The sequence below is a fragment of the Nycticebus coucang genome, chromosome 11 (assembly GCF_027406575.1).
Source record: "Nycticebus coucang isolate mNycCou1 chromosome 11, mNycCou1.pri, whole genome shotgun sequence".
Classification (NCBI taxonomy): domain Eukaryota; kingdom Metazoa; phylum Chordata; class Mammalia; order Primates; family Lorisidae; genus Nycticebus; species Nycticebus coucang.
Genome location: NC_069790.1, coordinates 66,488 through 88,526, shown reverse-complemented (window position 1 = coordinate 88,526; position 22,039 = coordinate 66,488). Strand labels below are relative to the sequence as shown.

Genomic DNA, 22,039 nt, shown 5'->3' with positions numbered 1-22,039 from the left:
TGTGCCATGGCAGTAGTTCAGTGCAAACACCATGAACAGTGGGGTGGGCCCTCTGGGAGTTGTCGGAGCCTGAGCAGCAAGCAGCACAGGCCATGCTGGGCACTGTCCAGGACAGCAGATCTGGCCACTGGACACATTCATTCTTAGCCTTTGGGTCACAAAAATCTCAAGAGTAGAAAAGGACAACCTATAGGTCAAGGAGTGCCCAATGTTAATGAAGTTCCGAAATGTTTCTATTTAAAAAAAAAATTTGTTTTTTTCTATGTAAATATTTTTTTTTTTTTTTTTTTTTAGACAGAGTCTCACTCTGCTGCCCTGGGTAGAGTGCCACGGTATCATCATAACTCACAGCAACCTCAAACTCCTAGGCTTGAGTGATCCTCTTGCCTGATTCTCCTGAGTAGCTAGGACTACAGGTGCTCCCCACAAGGCCTGGCTACTTTTTCTGTTCTTAGTAGAGATGGGGTCTCGATCTTGTTCAGGCTGGTCTCAAACTCCTGAGCTCAAGCAATCCATCTGTCTCAGCCTACCAGAGTGCTAGGATTACAGGTGTGAGTCCAGCTCTCTATGTAAACATTTTCATGAGGCAGTATTATGAACTGAACATCTGTGTCCCTGTCTCTCTCCACCCTCCCCCAATTTTTATGGGCTGGCATTAGGAGGTGAATAGGCCCTGAGAGTATAGCACTCCTGAATGGGACATGGGCTTTATAAGAAGGAGCATGAGAGAGCCTGCATCCCCTGATCCCCCATGAGGACAGAACAGCATAGCCCTCTGCAAACAAGGAGGCAGGCCCCCCCACACCCACCCCAGTTCTACAGCACCTTGGTCTTGGACTTCCAGCATTCAGAACTGTGAGAAGTAAACATTCTGTGCTTACGACACCAGGCTCTGGCACTGCTATTACAGTAGCCTGAACTCAAGCACCACTTAGAACAGGTGCTAAGTGGGAATTAATCACATTTAAACAAATTTGTAGGCAATCACTTTAGTATCTGGTAGAGCAACTGAAAGTACAGGGCTGGAGACAAGAGTTCTTGAGGGTTGTAAATTTTTTGTTGTTAAATATGTGTAAGTAGAAAACTTTATAGAACTTTAAATGGACTCTTTCAGTGCCATTCCATTTACATACCAATCCTTTTTCCTACTTGCAGAAGCAAGCCTCAACAACATATGTTTACTTCTAAGGACCTGCCTAGTCCTGCCCTCTGTGCCTCCTACCATCACCCACACTTCCCATGAGCTGAGCATGTGGTACATGACAGAACACAGCATCCAGAATTAGAATCAGGTAGCCATCCAGGCTCAACGGAGGCCTCCACTTAACCACCCTTGAGACACTGGGGTCTCTAAGCACAAAGTCCTCCAGGCTAGAAGTGATGCTCTGGAACAGAGAGGAGGGCTTGACCTCCATGCACTGACTCCTGGCAAAGCCTCCTTGCAGGACTCTGGAGAGCTGTGTGCCTTCCTTGCAGCAACAAACCCAGCCCCAGCCACACAGCTACTGGCTGTCCCTTCCCTGCTGTGTCCTGGGCCACACACTCTGTGGCAATGGGCATTCCTCCTTAGGCAGAATCCGGGACAACCCCACTGTCTTACTCTCCTCACACTTGAACCTTCCCTTATCCACAGGAAACCATGCCCATTTGGGTAGGATCTTGGGCAGCTGAACTGCACTTCCACACCCTCTCAGAACTCTGCCAGCATCAACCTTCTAGCAGCCAAGACACAAATGGATCCCAACAGGACTTGCATCAGCTGAAACTTCCAAGCTTCTTAGTAACTTTTATCTCCCCATCAAGTACCCCAACAGTATGGCTTAAATATAGGACCTTAAACATATCCAGTAAGAAAATTGGAACTTACGAAAACCTGGCCCAGTATTTTATCCCATCAAGAGCTTTCAGACTCTTATTTTGTGTTTCTTGAGGCACTCAGTATTCACTCAAGATTTCCTTCACTAAAGAATGAATCAGTTATGTCTGGGCTCAGTGGCTCCCACCTGTAATCCCAGCACTCTGAGAGGCCCAGGTGGGTGCTGGGAGCTCACCTGAGCTCACCTGAGCTCACATTCAAGATCAGCCTGAGCTACAGCAAAACTCTGTCTATAAAAATAGCCAGGCATTGTGGTGGGCATCTGTAGTCCTAGCTACTTGGGAGGCTGAGGCAAGAGAATCGCTTGAGCCCAAGAGTCCGAGGTTGCTGTGAGCTATGATGTCACAACACTCTACCACGGGTGACAAAGTGAGACTCTGTCTCAAAAATACAAAAACAAAAAATAAGAATCAGTCAGTTGTGCTGGGACCCTGGACCACTGACTCAGCTCCTCTCTGCAAGGACCCCAATGCAGGCACCTGGGTGTGACCCTTCCAGTGGCCCCCACAGCCAGACAGAGAGACAGGAGACTGGGGCCTGAGATAAAGTAGATCTTACAAGCCCTGAGATCTTTCCAAAGTCCAGCAGGCTGCCTGAATAAGAAAACCAAAAGAAGAGAGGGAAAGCTGCATAGTGAGCTCAGCGCTGGCCTAACAGTATGGAGAGAAATGGTAGACCAGCAGCCGAGCGCTGAGGCTGCAAGCTCGACAGAAAGGAGGGTTTGTGCCCTGCCAGTGGCGGCCCCTGCCCAAGGGGCAACCCACAGCTGGCATCCTCTATTCAGAAGATTGGCTTCACTGCCTAGAAAAAGAATGGGAAGTAAATTATAGCTTGATCTAAAAAAAGAAAGGAAGGGGGCAGTGCCTGTGGCTCAGTGAGTAGGGCACCGGCCTCCTATACCGAGGGTGGCAGGTTCGAACCCAGCCCCGGCCAAACTGCAAAAACAACAACAACAAAATAGCAGGGCGTTGTGGCAGGAGCCTGTAGTCCCAGCTACTCAGGAAGCTGAGGCAAGAGAATCGCCTAAGCCCAAGAGCTGGAGGTTGCTGTGAGTTGTGATGCACGGCATCCTACCGAGGGTGACAAAGTGAAGAAAGGAAGGAAGGAAGGAAAGACAGTGAGACGGATCAAGACCTCCTCTCTGTACAACTTGCAAATATGACTACTGTGGCACACCTTCCTATTTTCATTCAAATCAATGATGAAATGTTGATGGAGCCAACAACAAATTCCGTTACTGACCTCCCTTCCATGTTGCAATCTCACTACTCAGTTTCAGGGTACGGTTGTCACAGCAGCTACAGGTCCTTGTATTTCCACCAGTGGCACATCCTAGCTCACTGGAGCCTCAAACTCCTGAGCTCAAGAGATCCTCTGCCTCAGCCTGCCAAGTTGCTGGATTTACAAGTGTAAGTCACTCCATCTGGCTTTAGTAATATTTTTATTACATTATTTAACAAAGTTATTTATTTCTAGCCTTACTATGATATGACCCAGTTTGGCACATCCCTGGGTTTGTTTTAGGACCCTGGCCTGATGTGGGAAGTCCTGTCTTCTCCATCAAAGGAGGCAGCAGTCAGGCCGTCTTGCAGAGCTCCTTGCAAGTGGACAAGACTCACAGAGGGTGGGGGAAGCCCAGTGAAATCTTCCATCTTCCACTCCATCCCCAGGTAGCCCCTCAGCAGCTACAAGCAGTCACCCATGGGTGAGCACTCAGGAAAGCAGTAGTTCTCAGCTCTGGCTCACAGGAGAGTTGCTAGCCAGATGTCACTCCTCAGATGACCCTAAGAACCCTGACACAGCCAGGACAGAGGAATAATGCCCTAGCTTTGGAGCCCTCGTGTCCATTTCTGCTTTCTGGGGACAGCCAGGACTGTCTACAGAGTGAGGTGGGGTAGACAGGGAATGCTGTTTAGGTTTTCCAGTCAGTTGTGTTTGCCTAGCTTTACTGAGGTTTAAGTGATATACAAAGAGCTACACATATTTAGTATATAAGTTGAAGAGTTTGGACATACGCAAACATCTAGGATACTAGCACCACAGTCAAGGAACAGACATATTCTTATTGGTTGTAATATTGTATACCTGTGAGAAAACAGCTTTTTGTTAAAAAAAAAAATCTATCTTCCAATATACTGTTTAATATAGCACTGAATAAATGATTCAAGTTGTCAATGGATGAGTGATCAACTAATAGCTCTGCTAGTAATTGATTTATTTTTCTTCAATAAAGTTGCATAAACCAATGGACATAAAAAACAACTTTTATCTCTCCAAACATAAGCTTTTAGGCCTTTTACTTGTCTTGCTACCATGTCAAAAACTTCACAGACCTGACGAGTTGGCAGCTCTTTCTCATCAGTCAGCCTCAGCTGACAACTCTTATGTCACAATCGTTCGTCCTGGTCTGATGTGGCTTCCCTGATGGGCAGGCGTGTGGCTGTCCATTAAGACATATGGTCACATCTGAGGGTCCTTTAATTCTGCTTTGGTCAACACGTCCCACAGCAAAGCTGAAAATGTCGAGGCTCTAAGGAGGGACTACAGCGGCTTGAAGAGACCTGACCCTAACCCTAACCCTAACCCTGCCAGTTATCCTCCAGAGACACACTAGTTACCAAAAAATGCCTCTGAACTCTGCAAGCTCTAACTGTTTGTATTCAGGGTGGCATATGAGATTTACCTGGGGCACGTTTACAATTACTTCTACCATGACGGAAAGGATTATAAATGTTTATTCCAATCCTAGCAGAACAAATGGAGAGGAAGTCTCATTTCCTTGCTGCTTTAACCCGGAGAAGCTGCTGTCTGGCTTCTGAGTTGGGAGCTCAGCTGTGCTAAGAGTTAAGGAAAGTGAAATGAAGTAAGATGGACTGCTGCAGAACTCAGCTAAGTCTAGAGGTTTTGAAATCCTTATGTTTCCAGGACAGAGGCCTTTCTCCTTTCGTAAACTGCTGATCATTTAAATTCAGTTCTATTCAACTCTAACCTGGAAAACAATTCTTTCAGTTTCTGGTTGATCAACTATGAGATTAAAAAACTGAATCCAATTTGGGTTGGAAATAAAAATAAAAATAAAATAAAAAAATAAAAAGTAAAAAACTGAATCCTAACAAGAATAACAAGGTAATATAAAAAATAAAAAACAGAAGTCCATCTAGGATTTTACAATATTTTAACCTGCTGATAATTTCTCACCACTGAAATCACAGAGGCATGGTAAGTACCAAAGAGTGTGGTGACGAGACCCTGGGGGCAGGTTGGGTTGAGCACTCCACAACCTGGAAACTCACATTCAGGCTGACAGCACGCTTGCTTTCCCAGCTCTATTTTTTACTTGAGTTGGTGTCTCAGTCCTTCAGGCAATTATAACTAATACCACAGATTGGATAATTTGCAAATGACAAAAACATCTGCTCACGGCTCTGGAGGTTAGGAAACCCAGGATCAGGGCGCTAGCAGAGCCGGTCCTGGCAAGGGCCTCTTGTTTCACAGGCCTTGTTGCTGCATCCTCACAGGGCAGAGAGGGCAGGGGCCTCCTTTCAAGGATATTCATCCCATTAATCACACCCCCCAAAACCCTATCTCTTAATATTAGCACACTGGGTGTCATGTTTCTACACGAGAACTCTGGAGAAATGCATATCCAGGCCACGGCAGCCAGTTAGCTACTATTTACATGTCCAGAACTCTTCAACCTACATGTTACTTCTAGACTCCCTCCTGACCTGCAAGAATGACTTCCCCCTGGTTCTACTCCCTCAGGGTCCCAACGCACCCCGCCCCCCATTCTCCTTTGTTCTTCCAAGCTGTTCCCAGAACATGCTCTCTTAAAGGTCATTTTCCTATCATCTTCACAGCCAGAAACCTGAGTTAGCTGACTCCCCACCTTCCTCTGTAAAGCACTCCTCATGCCCACTGTCCTGGACCTCACCCCAGTTCCACTGAATCAGACCCTCCCATCTCATCCTTGACCATTATCTCCTCTCCCTGTGGACCTGCCTCCCACACACCACCCTGAAGCCAGACACCCATAAGAAAGGCCAGCAGGCTGCCTGGCCTTGTGCAGGAGACTCAGCTCCTCTGATGGCCACATGCAACCCTTCTCACAAAGCTTCTCTTCCCTCCTTCCATGTCGCCCCCTGCTGCCTGCCAAGTGCCCTCCACAGCAGCCTCGGGGCTTCCCAGCATACCTCCACACTTGTGCGCCTGCACCATTCCCACTTGGGGAGTACTGAGCCTCCTTCTGCAGAGACTAGACCTGTAAGACCTCTCCCTACGCCACCTGCACTGTGGTGTGATCCCTTTACATAGGCCTCACTGTGGAAAGCACTATTGTTAGCTGGTGAAGGCTTCTGTCTTCCACAGTAGACATGAGCTTAAGAGCAATTCTGTCTTGTTTCACTAAGCATGGCCCAGGAGTCTACCATGGTTCCCAGTACCTTGTTCCCAGTACCTACCATGGAACCCAGTACCATGGTTCCCAGTACCTTAAAAAGGAGGGATGTTGCAGTCTTGTGACTCAGCATAGGTGGGGCAATACATTAGCATGAACTCAGGGCACTTGCATTAAACAGCAGCACACAGTGCTGGCAAGGATGGCCTGAAACAGGTGTTTGTACCCAGTGACAGCCATTTGCACCATGAGACCTTCAAAGAGAGCAATCTGGCAATATTTACTAACATGTAAAATAAGCATAGCCTTCAATTCAGCAACTCTGTTTCTGAAGATTCATACCACTGCAAAAGTAAGTTCCAAAGCACAAAAACATAGAATGGGGCATACCGTCATCCCTTCTAGACTCCTGGGGCTCAGAGCTGTTCAGAGGTAGGAAAGAGAAGAAAGGTAATACTATACACGTCACCACACACCACCAGAGTCCGCACTGAAGCCACAGAACAGCACACCACGTGGGGATTAAAGAGAATAGAAACAGCCTCCTATCTATTCAAATCTGTGTTCGCTACAAAGAAAATTATCAAATATTTATGAGCATGGCTTTAAGTTTTGGAATTCTAGGTAAGGAACTGTGGAGCTACAGTAGCAAAAAACAACCCTCTCCACCCACCCAACTGGCATTTCAAGAAACAACAATTATAAGAAAACAAGTGAAAGAGCCATGGTATGTCCCAGGTAAGGAAACGCATGAAAAAGTCATGATGTGTCCCAAGTAAGGAAATGCGTGAAAGAGTCATGATGTGTCTCAGGTAGGGAAACATGTGAAAGAGTCATGATGCATCCCAGGTAAGGAAAGACTTGAAAGAGTCATGATGCATCCCAGGTAAGGAAACACGTGAAAGAATCACGGTGTGTCCCAGGTAAGGAAAGATGTGAAAGTCATGATGAGTCCCAGGTAATAAAAGATGTGAAAGAGTCATGGTGCATTCCCAGGGAGCACTCTGTCACTGTTGAAAAGCTGAGGTTGCTTTGAATGCTGATTTAGTAGAATATTCACTATATATATAGTAATTAAAAAAACAAGTTACAAAATATATATAGAAAGAGCACATTTAGGGGTCTAAACTAAAGCTTTTAAGTAGAAATGTTTCTCCCGCTGTGGAGAAGAAAATGTCTCCAACTTACACCACATGTCTTCACTGGTAAACCCAACAAGAACTGAAGGGAGGAGATTCTGTTGTTGAATCTCTGAACGCAGGATGACAGACCCCTGCCCCTCCCCAGCTGTGCTTGGTCTGGGAAGGGTGTGTGGAAGCAGCACAGCTAAGGAGGAACCATCCCTACCTCTCTCCACACATTCTAAAGGGAGAGCTCAGCGAATCCAGCTGACCAACATCTATTCCTGGTCAGAGGTGGCCTCCTGTCCAAGGACCCAGGACTGATCCTGGCACCTTCAGCTTTGGCAGGCAGGAGAAGTGGCCACATGAGGCTATCTCTCCCAAACTAGCTTCCAAGATCTCAATGTGACACCTGTGAACAGCACTTCACATACACTCAGCATTAGTTAGTCATGGAGCGAAATGAACCAGAGACACAGGGGAATGTGAGTGCTCTGAAAGGAAGCATCTCCACAGGGGACTTGAGAGCAGCTCTGGGGGATGGGAAAACACAGCCCTGGGGGATGGGAAAACACAGCCCTGGGGGATGGGAGCGCACAGCCCCTCTCTGGAGCACTGGTATAGAAGGAACAAGTAAAGGCACTGATGGTGCACCCAACTGGCTCTGCCCTCCTTGTGCAAGTGTTCTCGCCAGAACGCTGTCACTTCCACAGGCTGTCATTATCCCTGAGCTCACAGGACAAGGAGCCCTTTGAGTCTCAGTGGGGCTGACTTTGGAGCAGTTCCCACACATTCTTACCCTCAACAGTACTTAAAACTGAAAGACTAAAATTAAAAAACATGGCACAAACACAACAACCAGAACCCAAGCGCCCTGCAGCTGTGCCTCAGCCAATCAGGAAGATACTTCTGAGCACACTGTGGCAAAGCATGGACGGCTGGCATCTTTGGTATCAGCTGTTACTCTGTGCAGCCAAGGAGGGATGGCCTCAAGGTCCCCAGTGCTCTAAGAGATCAGAGGTTAAGTCATGGCCGCCATTGGGGCCATACCTTTCCTCCTTCAGTGCTTCAGAGGACCACAGAGTTATTCTCACTTTTTAAGTCACTGGCACCCACTCAGAAGGCTTGGACACTTATAACCTCCCTCGGTAATCTGCGATTCATTTTAATTCAATAAAGAACAAGAAACCTGTGTATCAGCCCAGGTGCAGTGGCTTACACCTGTAATCCTAGCACTCTGGAAGGCAAAGGCGGGTGGATTGACTGAGCTCATGGGTTCAACACCAGCCTGAGCAAGAGCGAGACCTTGTCTCTAAAAATAGCTGGGCAAATGGCAGGTGCCTGTAGTCCCAGCTACTCTGGAAGTCAAGGCAAGAGAATTGCTTGAGCCCAGGAGTTTGAGTTGCTGTGATATCACAGCACTCTACTCAGGGCTACAAAAGGAGCCTCTGTTTCCAAACCACCCCCCCCAACTCCCCCCAAAACTTGTACATCTAAATCATCAGTTTTCTCTGGCTTATTTTGAAACACATGAAGAAATTAATTTCAAGAAAAGCCACTGTACTTCACTGTCAGAGAGCACTTTCCAGGATGAGTAAAGGAGCCTAGGGATCTAGACAAAGTGGGCCCTAGCCCCAGACACCCCCACGGCCCGACTGTGGGCAGCACCTCCCACTGTCATGTCCGTACTGAGAGCTGCCAAAGAAAAGATACATGGCTTTGGAAGGAAATACTAGGTGGTTTTCTGTCCTTCATAAGCAGGTTGCAATCTTTTTTATCAAGTCATAAACACATAGATCGTATATACATTGATGTCTTTATGGGGTACAACGTGCCGATTTTATACACAATTAAGAATGCTTACATCAAACTAGTTAATACAGCCTTCACCTCATTTACTTAAATCCGTACTTAATAGATTTAACATGTACCCCTGCAATATGAACCATAGGAATGGTCCCACTGTTTATCCTGCTTCCATTGAATCTCCCCCCTCCCCTCCCATCTCCCTCCTTCATCTTGGGCTATAGTTGTGATTTATCTTTCTTATGAAGTGTGAGTGATTATAAATTAGTTTCATAATAGTACTGAGTACAATGGATACTTTTTCTTCCATTTTTGAGATACTTTACTAAGAAGATTATGTTCTAGCTCCATCCACGTAAACATAAAAGAAGTCTTTTTTTTTTTTGCAGTTTTTGGCCGTAACCGGGTTTGAACTTGCCACCTCCCGTATATGGGGCCAGCGCCCTACTCCTTTGAGCCACAGGCGCCACCCAACTCTCCATCTTTGTTAAGGTTGCATAATATCTGTAGTATACATATATGACCATTTATTAATCCATTCATGTATTGATGGGCACTTGGGCTTCTTCTGTGACTTGGCAATTAGGAGTTGAGCTGCAACGAACAATCTGCAAATACCTTTGCTGTAATGTGATTTTATACGCTTAGGAGACGAATTGCCAGGTCAAATGGCAGGTCTACTTTTAGACCCCTGAGTGTTCTACAAACTACTTTCCAAAAGGAACGTACTAACCTGCATTCTCACCAGCAGTGCAGAAGTGTTCCCTTTTCTCCATATCCACACCAACACCTGTAGTTTTGGGAATTTGTTATGTGAGCTACTCTTACTGGAGTTAAATGATATCTCAAAGTGGTTTTGATTTGCATTTCTCTGATGATTAAAGATGATGAGCATTTTTTCATATGTCTGTAGGCCATGCGCCTATCTTCTTCAGAAAAGCTTCTGTTCAAGTCTCTTGCCCACAATGAAATGAAATCACTTGTTTTTTTATTATTGATAAGTTTGAGTTCTCTGTGGATTCTGGCTATCAGAACTTTGTCAGAAACATAACCTGCAAATATCCTCTCCCATTCTGAGGGCTGTCTGCTGGCTTTACTTACTATGTTCTCAGCTATGCAGAAGTTTTTAGTTTGATCAGATCCCAGTAATGTATTTTTGGTGTTGCTTCAATTGCCTGGGGGAGTCCTCCTCATAAAGTATTCTCCCAGGCCAATTTCTTCAAGAGTTTCCCCTGCACTCTCTCCAAAAATCTTTATAGTTTCATGTCTTAAGTTTAAATCTTTTATCCAGTGAGAGTCAATTTTTGTTAATGGTGAAAGGTGTGGATCCAGTTTCAGTCTTCTACAAGTTGCCAGCCAATTCACCCAGCACCATTTGTTAAATAGCGAATCTTTCCTCCAATTTATATTTTTGATAGGCTTGTCAAAGATCAAATGCTGGTAAGTGTCTAGGTTCATCTCTTGGTTCTCTATTCTGTTCCATACATCTACCTATTTTTTGCGTCAGTGCCATACTGTCTTGATGAAGTCTGATAATGTGATACCTCCTGACTTGTTCTTATTTCTGAGTAATGTATTTGCTATTTGAGGTTTTTCCTGATTCCATATAAAACAAAGTACTATTATTTCAAGTTCCTTAAAGTATGACATTGGTGCTTTAATAGAGATTGCATTAAATCTGTAGATTGCTTTGGGTAGTATGGATATTTTAACAATGTTGATTCTTCCCAGCCATGAGCACAGTATGTTTTTCCATTTGTTAACATCTTTAGCTATTTCTTTTCTCAGTTTCATAGTTCTCTTTATAGAGATCTTTCACATCCTTTGTTACATAAACTCCCAAATATTTCATCTTCTTTGGCACTACTGTAAAAGGAATAGAGTCCTTGACTGTTTTTTTCAGCTTGACAGTTATTGGTATACATAAAAGCTACTGATTTGTGAGTATTGATTTTGTATCCTGAGACACTACTGTATTCCTTGATCACTTCTAAGAGTTTTGTAGTTGAGTCTCTGGAGTTTTTCAGGTACAGAATCATTATCCTCAGTGAAGAGTGAGAGTTTGATCCTCTCTGATCCTATTTGGATACCCTTGATCACCTTCTCTTGCCTGATTGAGATGGCTAAGACTTCCAACACAATGTTAAAAAGCATGGAGACAATGGGCAACCTTGCCTGGTTCCTGATCTGAGTGGAAATGTTTTCAATTTTACTCCATTCAATACAATATTGGCTGTGGGTTTGCTGTAGATGGCCTCTATCAGTTTAAGAAATGTCCCTTCTATACCTGTTTTCTTAACTGTTCTGATCATAAAAGGATGCTGGATATTATCAAAAGCTTTTTCTGGATCGATTAGAGAATCATATGGTCTTTGTTTTTTATTTTTTTATGTGATGTATTATAGATTTACATATATTGAACCCTGGGATAAAACCAACTTGGTCATGGTTTATAATTTGCTTGATGTGTTGCTGAATTCTGTTTGCTAGGATCTTACTGAATATTTTTTTGCATCTATATTCATTAAAGATATTGGTCTATAATGTTCTTTTCTTGTTAGTCTTTTCCTGGTTTGGGGATCAGGGTGACATTTGCTTCATAGAATGTGTTGGGAAGTATTCCTTCTTTTTCTATGTTTTGGAAAAGGTTAAGTAATATGGACACTAGTTCCTATTTAAAGGTTTGGTAGAATTCTGATGTGAAGCTTTCTGGTCCCAGGCTCTTCTTTTTTAGGAGATTTTATATAGTTGATGCTATTTTAGTACTTGATGTAGGTCTGTTCAACATTTCCAATTCTTTCTAGCTTAAGTCTAGGAATGTGGTGTGCTTCTAAGTATCGGTCAATTTCCTTCAGATTTTCATATTTCTGAGTTTCGAGTTTTTTGTAGTACTAAAGATTTTTTCAAATTTCTTAAGTGTCTTATTTCACCTTTGTCATTTCTGATTGATACTAGGAATTTTGATTTTCTATTTCTGGTTAGGTTAGCCAAAAGTTTATCAATTTTGTTAAACTTTTTAAAAAACCAACTTTTTGATCCATTGATCTTTAGAATAATTGTTTTGTTTTCAATTTCATTTACTTCTGCTCTAATTTTGGTTCTTTTCTTCTCCTAGGTTTGGGGTTGGAGTGTTCTTCCTTTTCCAGTTGCTTGAGATGTCCCATCAAGTTGTTGACTTCCTCTCTTTCCATTCTCTTGAGGAAGGCTTGCAATGCTATAAATTTCCCTCTTATGACTGCCTTTGTAGTATCCCATAGGTTCTGATAATTTGTGTCATCATCATTTTGTTCCAAAAATTTGGTAATTTCCTTCTTAATGTCATCTATGACCCAGCTATCATTCAGCATAAGGTTAGTTTCCATGTCTTCATATGAGTATGCAGATACCTGTTATCGGTGAGTTCAACTTTTATTCTGTGATGATCCAAGAAAATATAAGGAATGAACTCTATTTTTTAAAATTTGCTGAGGTTAGCCTTGTGACCTAAGATGTGATCAATTTTGGAAGATGTTCCATGGGTTGAGGAGAAGAATGTGTATTCAGTTTTGTTAGGATGAAATGTTCTGTAGATGTCTGTTAAATTCAATTATTGTATGGTGAAGTTTAAGCCCAAAATTTCTTTGCTTAGTTTCTTATTGGAGGATCTATCCAACACTGCAAAGGGGTGTTAAAATCTCCTACTACTGTGGTGCTGGAAGATCTAAAATTGTTCATGTCTGTTAGGATCTCCCTTATAAACTGAGGAGCGTTTTTGTTGGGTGCATGAATGTTAATAATTGATGCATCATCATGTTGAGGTTTTCCCCTAACAAATATGAAGTGACCGTCTTTCCTTACTTTTTTTGGTTTAAAGCCTCATGTACCTGCAAATAAAATTGCAACCCCTGCTTTTTCCCGATTTCCATTGCCTGGATTATAGATGTCCATCTCTTCACCCTGAGTCTATATTTATCCTTTAAGGTAAGATGAGATTCTTGTATGCAGCAGATTATCTGGTCTGAGTTTTTATATCCAGTCAGCCAACCTGTGCCTCTTTAGAGGACAATTTAAGCCATTCACATTAATCGAGAGTATTGATAAGCCTGGTAGCATTTTGGGTGTCAAGTTTTTCAAAAGACCCGTGGACGTTTTTAATCCTTTCGCCACTGTCAAAGTTGGGTTTTGATAACCCAACTATCGCACAAGTCTATGAGGAAAGGGGCAAGGAAGGGGAAGGGAGGGGGGAGGTTAGGGTGGAGGGAGGGTAATGGGTGGGGTCACACCTACAGTGCATCTTAGAATGGGTACAGACGAAACTTACTAAAGGCAGAATACAAATGTGTACATACGATAACTAAGAAAATGCCATGAAGGCTACCTTGAACAGTTTGATGAGAATATTTCAGATTGCATATGAAACCAGCACATTGTACCCCTTAATTGCACTAACATACACAGCTATGATTTAAAAATAAAAAATAAAAAAAAAAAAAAAAAAAAAAAGAAAAAATTAAAAAAAATTTCTTAGTGCGTTTACTTTCGTGGTAGAGCATTGTGCTCGTCATTATGGAGGATATGTCTGAGAATATCTTGAAAAGCTGGTTTAGATATGGCAAATTTCTTCAACATGTCATTAGTGCATTTGACTTCTCCATCATAAATGAAACTCAGTTTAGCTGGATACAGGATCTTGGGCTGAAAGTTGTTTTGTTTTAGGAGATTGAAGGTTGATGATCATCCTCTTCTGGCTTGAAAAGGTTCAGCAGAGAGATCTGCAGCCATCTAATATTCTTCCCCTTGTAGGTTATGATTTTCTTATGTCTGGCTACTTGCAGGATTTTCTCCTTTATATTAACTTTGGCAAAGTTAATTACAATATGTCTAGGAGATGCTTTATTTGGATTGAGTTGTGCTGGAGTTCTGAATCTGTCTGCTATCTGAATTTCAGTATTTCTTGCCATGCTTGGGAAGTTCTCCTCAGTTATCTCTTGGAGTAGAGCACCTGTGCTTTCGGAACATCCTCTTCTCTTTTAGGAATTCCTATAAGGCAAATATTTGCTCTTTTAGAGTGGTCCCACAACTCTCTCAGGGAATGATCTGTTTTTGCTCTCCATTTCTTTTCCTCTTTGAGCATTTGGGAGCATTCAGAGGCTTTGCCTTCAACGTTAAGAGATCCTTTCTTCTGCCTGCTCCATTCTATTACTAAGGAATTCTACTGCATTTCCCACATCTTTGAGGGATGCAAATTCTTGCCTCAATTTGTCAAAATCTTTGGTGATTTTGTCTTGAATTCTTGAGACAACTTTTGAACTACTCCTTGAACTTCTAATTCCAACTACACTTCTGCTAATCTTATTTTCCATCCACATTCTGAACTTGGTTTCTGACATCTCAGCCATTTGTTTAGGAATGGGATTGTCTCTTGCATCTCCTTTGTTGTGCCTTGGGGGAGTTGATCTACTCTAATTATTCATGTTGCCTGAATTTTCTGCTGATTCTGCTCCATGATTATTTTTCACCATTTGGCTAGAGAAGCTGGTAAGGTGAAATTAAATTGAGCACTCCTGGGTTGTAATTAACCACCCCTTACCAAAGTGCTGGGACTGGTGACTGCAATACTTCCCCTACAGCTTTACAAAGGTCCCATTCAGTACTACAGTCTGAGATTCTGGGGACTCACTTGTTGTGATGGGGCTAGGTGGCTCTGTCTTGTATTCAGCTAGACTCTGTCCAATCCTAGCGAATCAGTGACTTTGGGTTGAAATCTCAGCTGTGGAGAAATAGAAGCAACTAAGACACCCCACTCCCCACAGACAACAGATGGAAGAGAGGAATCAAACCCTCCCACTACAACACAACCAGGGTACAACCTTGGAGGGTCCTGGGTGATTGGCACAGATCAAGAGTTCCAAACCAATTGTCCTGGTCAGCACAAACACAGACCAAGTGAGAGAGTTCAAAAAGTCTCCAGCGACTGGACTGCAGAGGTCCACTGGCAGCTCAAGTGTGAGTCGCCTCGATGCTCCATGGAATTAGAAAGGCCCACCCAGCAAGAGTTAGTCCAGGGAGGCCAGTGCCTCCTTAACCACCTTGCACCTCCATCATACCCAGTCACTGGTAACCCTGAAGGGCTGTGGCCCAGTTCTCTCCAATACTCAAGAACACCAGGAATTTGTGCCTGAGTCAAAGGGGAGTCCAATGAGTCCATGACTGGGCCATCTCACTGTGTGACCTGCAGGCAGGAGTAGTTCAGGCCTGATTCCCTCTGGTGTTCACTGGAAACTGGGGAGTGTTCCACCTGCGTCTATACCCAGCCAGGGGTTACCGTCACAAAATGTGGTTCTCTCCCTCAGAGACCACATCTCTGTCCTTGGCCACACTCCTCCTCTGGAACCCTGCAGGGTGAGGTCAGGCTCCTTCCATGTTCCACAGAATTGGGGAGGTGTCTGTCCCAAATTTGACCCCAGGAGGAGGATCCGTGGAGCTGCCACCACAGTCAGGGGTGGAGCTGTGGGTTGGGTGCGCCCCTGTGGGATGGGTCAGAAGAGCAGACGGCTGCCAATGGGTGGTGCCACTGCTATGGGTTGGAGGAGTGGGTGGCTGCCAAGGGTCGGTGCTGCCCCTGCACCCGGGGGTTGGAGGAGCCAGCAGGTGCTGGTGGGTGGTGTCACCACTGTCCCCACTTGGTGCATAGGTCCTGCGCTGCTACGCACTTTCACAGCACCAGACAAATCCCCCTCCCCTTGTGACTCTCTCTTTCTACTACAGTTATAGTTTCACCACAGCTGTCCTGCAGCAGCCCATGAGATGCCCTGCCCTAGCAAAAATCCACCAGACATTCCAGATTCTGCAGGGGGTAGGCTTCCAGACCACCAGGAAAGGAGGGAAGGGTGGACTGGGAGTTCAGGAAGGCAGGGAAAATATTTGTTTAACTTTTATTCTGGGCAAGAGACTTCCCGTGCTTGCAATGGGATCTCTCTGGAGAAGGAGTCCTGGCTTTCAGCTGCTCTCTCCCATGTGGTGAAACAAGAGGTCTTCTGTTCACTACTCACTTGTAATGATAACACAGCAAGCCACTCTCTTGGGGGGTGGGGGTGGGGAAAGATTCTCATCCTCTTTGGGATGGGTTTTGTACCTGAAATTTGCTTCCTTGGAGTCCCAACTTGCCTCAGCAGGGAATCACATGAACCCATCAATCCTCTCTCTCAGCTCAGCTCCTTATCTTCAGCTTTATTGGGTTGGTTCTGGGCCATTATTTCTCTCTCTGGACAGGAGCTTCTGCTAAATGCTGGCTCCAGTTGGCCATCTTGCCCCTTCCCCCCACAGCAGGTTGGACTCTTAATGAGCTAAAATTCACTCAGATTTGTTGCTCGTCCTGGCTACCACAAAGAGACCTGCTCTGCCATTGATCTTCTATTCTCTAGGCTATACAGTATTTGCAGCAGCCAGCCAGTATTATGGAATGGGCAGGATAAGACCTTAAAGACTTGTCTAGCTCAAGAATCTGGGGTCCAGAGAGGCCAGGAGACTTGATCAAAATCACACAGCAACCTGTTGGCAGAGCTGGACTGGAGAGTCTCTTGACTTTCAGAACCTAAAACATTTTCCATCCCCAAGGAATCCCCAGCGCTCCTATGGGCACCACTCGTCTCAGTTACTGAGGTACACAGAATCCCTTTGAGGCACCCTCCCCTGCCCTCTCATGTGTGAAGGCAGACTTGGGGGCAGCTGGGTCATGCAGTGCTGCTGCTCCTCTTTGTGACACTCTCCCACCTCTGTCAACTCTGTGGGAGATTCCTGAGTCCCTGCCTACAAGCTGGCACATAGGTACACAACCCCTTCCCACCTGCTCCTGAATCCTGGGCCCCTTCCATGCTGCTCTTGCAGACCCCATGTCCTTTGTGGATAGAGAAGAGCTTCTAGGCCTGAGTGGCACTTAAGCTGGAAATCTCAGATTTCCAGGACAGGTGACATTCCTTAGATAAGAGAGACACTGCTCCTGATTTGAGAGGATGCCCACAAAGGGGTCACGATACCTATGGCAATGTCCACTGAGGCACTGAGGGAGCCCAGGTGCCCTCTGGCAGCTGCTATAGATAGGCTGGGAAAAGGCCTGACTGGGGGTGGGGGGATCTGCCCATGGGGAAGCAAGCCTGACTGGAGGAGAAGGGTCTGCCCATGGGGAAGCAGACCTGACTGGGGGAGGGTCTGCCCATGGGGAAGCAGGCCTAACTGGGGGTGGGGCGTCTACCCATGGGGAGGCAGGCCTGACTGGGGGTGGAGCAGCTGCAGGGCAGTCAGAGGTGTTCTCCCACCCCATTGTCCTGCCTCTGGCATACATGCAGCAGTCAAACCTCACAGCACGTATGGCAGGCACCATGACATTTACCCTATACAGAGCACTAAAGCCTAAGGGTCCATAACCTTCTGAGGTGCTCACTGCTGACGGCAGTCATTAGCCTTCCCCTCAGCACTTGCAGGTGCACCCAAAGTCTTTGAGGGTCAAGAGGCCCAGTCTGTGAGGCGTAGAAGGTCCAGCAGCTGCATGTTGAAATAAGACTCCTGGGTGTGAAGCCACATCTGGTAGATGCCACCTCTTGTGCAGCACCTTCTGGGCTGGGAGGACAGAGTGCTCCTGGGGGTCCCTGCAGCCTCAGCTACCACCTCCCAAGAGTTCCCACCACAGACAGGAAGGGCTCAGAGAGCAGTGCTCAGAGGAAGCACAGTACAAGCAAAGGGGCTGGGCCTGGTGAGACCACGTGCCTCATTGCTGCTTTTAAACTGCACTGTGGCTAAGAGGAGACAGCTGGCAAGCCCTGAACCCAGCATAAAACACACATGTTAGCTAGGAGCTCTGGGAAGGAACTGCAATCAAGGGAGACAGCAAAGTGAGGGCTGGGGGAAGGAGGGAAAGAAGGGGAGGCTGAAGTACACACTGCTTTTCTGTTAGGATCCCTGAAAATCTTGTTCTTCAAAAACAGAGAATATTTTGTTTGTGTGTAGACACATGCAGCTTCCCAGCACAACAGTGGTAAAATAAGTAAATTCAAGAAATGACAAGAAAAACTTTGATTCAGAGATAGGGTTGAAAGAGACAATTTAGCATAAAGAAATCTGAACACTGACAGCAATTTTATGTGAGGGTAGCTCAGTATGACTAAAAAGCCCTAACTGGGATGAAGTTCAGGGACACGCAGAGCCATGGGAAGAAGGGGTGCCACACGGGATTCCTGCTGAGACAGAATGAAATTAGATTTTGAAATGTAAGAGTGAAATCTATAGAACAAACAAACAACCTTGCAACCTAGATGTTCTCTCCCCAAAGAAGGGCATGTAATGAATTACAGACACAAAACAGAGACACTGTTTGAAATACATTTTCTGCAGAGGAAAAGTAAAACGACCTACAACAAAATGGAAGATGTCATCTTGAGTCAACATATTTTAAGAAATTACCCTATTTTGGAGAATCTTATATAAAGCAGTTTACCCAGGAGAAATAAAAGATACATTTAAAATCTATTTCTCAAATGAGAGCTGTAGTAACTTAATGTATTATCATCAAGGCTTCAGAAATAACCAGATAACCCCACAGCCTTTTAGCGTAGCTGCCAAGGCATGAGCACCTCCCCTATGGCAAAGGGCCTGGCTTTCCTTCCACACCCCCTGTGCAGGGCAGACACACAGCAGACCCTGACGGCTGAGTGAGTGCAGGGCAGCTGTCTCCACCCGAGACCCACATGTGCACACTAACCATGTATCCAGAGGCCAGGTCAGGTGCAGAGCGCCAACAGCAGGGCCACTGGCCCCGAGCAGCAGGATGATCTTGGCCTGAACCTAAGTCTCCTTTTCCTATACCGCTATCTGTGTCATCTCGGCAGAAACTATGTAGCCGGCTTCAATAAGCAACAGGCATGTTCCCCTCAAAGCTAACCCCAGTGCAGGTGGGCTGTGAACTTTCCATGACTGCCATCCAGCCTGCAGAAGTAGAACAGAGCCAAGTCCGTGTGGGTAACGAAACTTCATCACCCAGGAGGAGGCACCTGTGGCTCAGTGAGTAGGGTGCCAGTCCCATATACCAAGGGTGGCGGGTTTGAACCCGGCCCTGGCCAAACTGCAACAAAAAAAGTTGGGTGTTGTGGAGGGTGCCTGTAGTCCCAGCTAGTCAGGAGGCTGAGGCAAGAGAACTGCCTAAGCCCAAGAGCTGGAGGTTGTTGCGAGCTGTGACACCACGGCACTTTACCGAGGGCAATAAAGACTCTGTCTCAAAAAAAGGGAGCTTGTGACACCCCAAAACATACGGGATGTGGACCAGAAACCCCACATGTCCTGGCTGCCTGACTGTGCTCTTCCCATGTCTGCTGTTCTGCATGCTCAGGGTGGTAGAATATACAGCCTGAATATGCAACAGAAGGGCAAGGAAGCATGGTCTATGCATGTCATACAGGATGTCAGTGCTGACACATGCAGGACCTCAGCTGTGTGCCCAGAGGATCAGAATCCAAGTTCACGCCTTACAAAAGCAGCTGGCTTTTGTAAATGTGGTTTGTGACAAGTGAAGCACAGCAGCTTGAGGCGCAGCTACCGGTGCATGGCATGGGGGATACTCCAGGCTACTACACTCTTCACTATAAATGGTTCTGCCAGCTCTGTGAATTTCATATTGATTAAAGATAAATACAGCAAATGTTTGAACCCCAATCTTTAGAACTCTGGAAACTACACGCTTAAAAGTCTGTGTTTAAGGAGAAGGTGTCAGAATGTGGGAATAAAAACAGGGCAGAGCATGCGGCAAAAAAACTGCGAAGATGGAAGTACAGTGTGTGCTATGGCCGGCACTGGGCTACGTAAGCCCATGTAGTATGACGTGTTCTGGACGTGCCCAGGGGACATGTGGCCACAGTGCACAGGCTGCTAGTGACCCCTGTCAGAGCCTGAGGGGAAGGGAAATAGATCCCCAGTGGGTGGTAAGGGGCTCTGCTAGGCAGGGCTGAGGAAAACGAAGAGTTGCCCACACAGGTCAGCACACTCTGTGGCAGGAACCACGAGGGGAGGCCACTGTTGAACGCCATACCCTGTCCCAGGCACGGGGTCATGGGTGAAGCTGGACACTCACCTTGAAAGCCTACTGTTTAAAGGTGGCTCCGAACCTGAACTTTGTTCCTGATGATTTTAAGCAGAAAAGTGACAAGAACATTTAGAAAGAAGAGAGATACATGGGGGGAGACACAGAAAGGCTCTGTAGTGGTTCAGACTGTGGAGTCAAGAGCCTTGGATTCAGGCAAGGGAACTGGGGACAGAAGGAAAAACAGTAGCATATTGGAGACCAGTGGGTGTGGCTCAGCTCTCAGCAGGTGCTAATTTATGAGAGAGGCCGAGGACAGATGTCTGGCCTAGATTACCTATTCACTTCATGTGGAGTTCCAGAGTTCTAATAGAGAAACTGTACTTTCATTTTTTTAGGGGAGTGTACCCAGGATCTCTGGATCCTTCTCCACTAAAGAGGGCCATGAGGAAGGCAGCCTGAAGGGCCTGAGTGACAGGGCAGGGCTTGACTCTGCATTCCCCACCTCTGGCTCGCTGCAGACACTTCCAAAGTATGTGACAGACAAATGGAACACAAAGGAACAAACAAACAAGCAGATATAAGAATAGCAATGATCTCTGATAAAACTGACCTACTAAACAACTAGAGAAACGTGTTTTCAACAAAAGACACACAGGAGGAGGTGGTTATCCACATTTGTGTCAGAGGCTGATTTGAGGAAATAAAGTTTAGTGACAAAAATTCACTATACTGAGAAGAACCAAACTATTTTATCTCCCTGTTACCCCACAGCCATTTTTCTTCAACCTGACAAGTGTGTAATTATAGTCTATGCCCTATGCTGGTGCCTCGTTTCTGAGTGGGAGGGCTTCTGTCAGGATTCCTGGCGTGGGCTAGTCAGCACAGAGCTGAGATGAGGAACACTGCCAGCTTCCCAGCTTGGTCCCCTGCACAGGCAGACAGGCTTTCTCCTCCTACATGGGTCTCGAAAACGGCAGGTAAGAAAAAGGAACATCCTGGCCAATGAAAGTAATAAAATAGCTCTTGTCTAATTACCCTATGTTCTAGATATATAGTATTCTGCTATAACACAATATAAAAAAAAACCTCCGTTTTTACAAAATTTGTAGTAAAAATCATAGAGCTTTTGGGAAAATTTGGTTGGTGCATTCCACTTAAAATCCATGTTACTTCAAAACACAAACAAAAACAATAATTAAAAACCCGAAGAGGGGGTGGCACCTGTGGCTCAAGGAGTAGGGCGCCGGCCCCATATGCCAGGAGTGGCGGGTTCAAGCCTGGCCCCAGCCAAAACTGCAAAAAATAAAATAAAATACAAATATATATATATAAAAAAAAAAAACCGAAGAGTTGGGTGGTGCCCGTGGCTCAAAGGAGTAGGGCACCGGCCCCATATGCCAGAGGTGGTAGGTTCAAACCCAGCCCTGGCCAGAAACTGGAAAAAAAAAAAAAAAAAAAAAAAAACCTGAAGATTGATTCAGCCACCTAGGCAGGTGGCTCCACATAGCTCATGGTCACCACAGCAAATATTAAAACATATAAAATCAATAGGGAAAAAAATGCAGCAGCACCTGCCCTAGAGCAGGACCCAGAACAGGGTCCAGGCCAGCACCTTTGTGGGAGGGGGCGGGGGCATGCAGTTGTGACACACACACACACAGCAGCTCACCTGAGGACTTTTTCTTGTCCTGCTCAGGGTCCTATGATCCTTGCTCCCTTTGACTAGGAAAATTCGTACAAACTTCTTCCTTCAGACATTTTGCCCCCTTTGACCGATTTCATGCTATCCCCAG

At 45.5% G+C, this 22,039-nt stretch overlaps 1 protein-coding gene across 1 annotated transcript in view; it reads right to left on the bottom strand.

Annotated features, from left to right (window-relative positions):
* The window catches only part of VOPP1 (VOPP1 WW domain binding protein), a 102,405-nt gene that overhangs the window by 33,014 nt on the left and 47,352 nt on the right, over positions 1 to 22,039 (bottom strand). The gene's annotated exons all lie outside the window — the stretch shown is intronic.